General features: G+C 42.1%; 1 non-coding gene across 1 annotated transcript; it reads right to left on the reverse strand.

The window, feature by feature from the left end:
- Positions 1-216: 216 nt before the first annotated feature.
- Positions 217-324, reverse strand: LOC112799399 (small nucleolar RNA R71). The gene has a single exon (XR_003200980.1). It is a non-coding gene; the product is annotated as a small nucleolar RNA R71 (small nucleolar RNA).
- Positions 325-1344: the final 1020 nt, after the last annotated feature.

A 1344-nucleotide genomic window follows, 5' to 3' on the forward strand; every position in this document is an offset into this window, starting at 1 on the left:
GATCCTCATCAGTTTTTAGCTGAATTCTTGCAAATCTGTGACACTGTTAAGACCAATGGGGTTGACCCTGAGGTCTACAGACTTATGCTATTCCCTTTTGCTGTAAGAGACAGAGCTCGGATATGGTTGGACTCACAACCTAAAGAAAGCCTGAACTCTTGGGAAAAGCTAGTCAATGCCTTCTTGGCAAAGTTCTTTCCACCTCAAAAATTGAGTAAGCTTAGAGTGGAAGTCCAAACCTTTAGACAGAAGGAAGGTGAATCCCTCTATGAAGCTTGGGAAAGATACAAACAATTGATCAGAAAGTGTCCTTCTGACATGCTTTCTGAGTGGAGCATCATAGGTATCTTCTATGATGGTCTGTCTGAACTGTCCAAGATGTCATTGGATAGCTCTGCTGGAGGATCTCTTCATCTGAAGAAGACGCCTGCAGAAGCTCAAGAACTCATTGAAATGGTTGCAAATAACCAATTCATGTACACTTCTGAAAGGAATCCTGTGAACAATGGGACGAATCAGAAGAAAGGAGTTCTTGAGATTGATACTCTGAATGCCATATTGGCTCAGAACAAAATATTGACTCAGCAAGTCAATATGATTTCTCAAAGTCTGTCTGGAATGCAAGCTGCACCAGGCAGTACTAAGGATGCTTCATCTGAAGAAGAAGCTTATGATCCTGAGAACCCTTCAATGGAAGAGGTGAATTACATGGGAGAACCCTATGGAAACACCTATAATCCTTCATGGAGAAATCATCCAAATTTCTCATGGAAGGATCAACAGAGACCTCAACAAGGTTTCAATAACAATAATGGTGGAAGAAATAGGTTTAGCAACAGCAAGCCTTTTCCATCATCTTCTCAGCAACAGACAGAGAGTTCTAAGCAGAACACCTCTGACTTAGCAACCATGGTCTCTGATCTGATCAAAACCACTCAAAGTTTCATGATTGAAACAAGGTCCTCCATTAGAAATTTGGAGGCACAAGTGGGTCAGCTGAGTAAGAAAATTACTGAACTCCCTCCTAGTACTCTTCCAAGCAATATAGAAGAAAATCCAAAAGGAGAGTGCAAAGCCATCAACATGGCCGAATTTGGAGAGGAGGAAGAGGCAGTGAACGCCACTGAGGAAGACCTCAATGGACGTCCACTGGCTTCCAACGAGTTCCCCAATGAGGAACATTGGGAATCTGAGGCTCAAAATGAGACCATAGAGATTCCATTGGACTTACTTCTGCCATTCATGAGCTCTGATTAGTATTCTTCCTCTGAAGAGGATGAGTATGTCACTAAGGAGCAAGTTGCTAAATACCTTGGAGCAATCATGAAGTTGAATGACAAGTTA

Source organism: Arachis hypogaea, chromosome 4, assembly GCF_003086295.3.
Source record: "Arachis hypogaea cultivar Tifrunner chromosome 4, arahy.Tifrunner.gnm2.J5K5, whole genome shotgun sequence".
NCBI classification, from domain to species: Eukaryota; Viridiplantae; Streptophyta; class Magnoliopsida; order Fabales; family Fabaceae; genus Arachis; species Arachis hypogaea.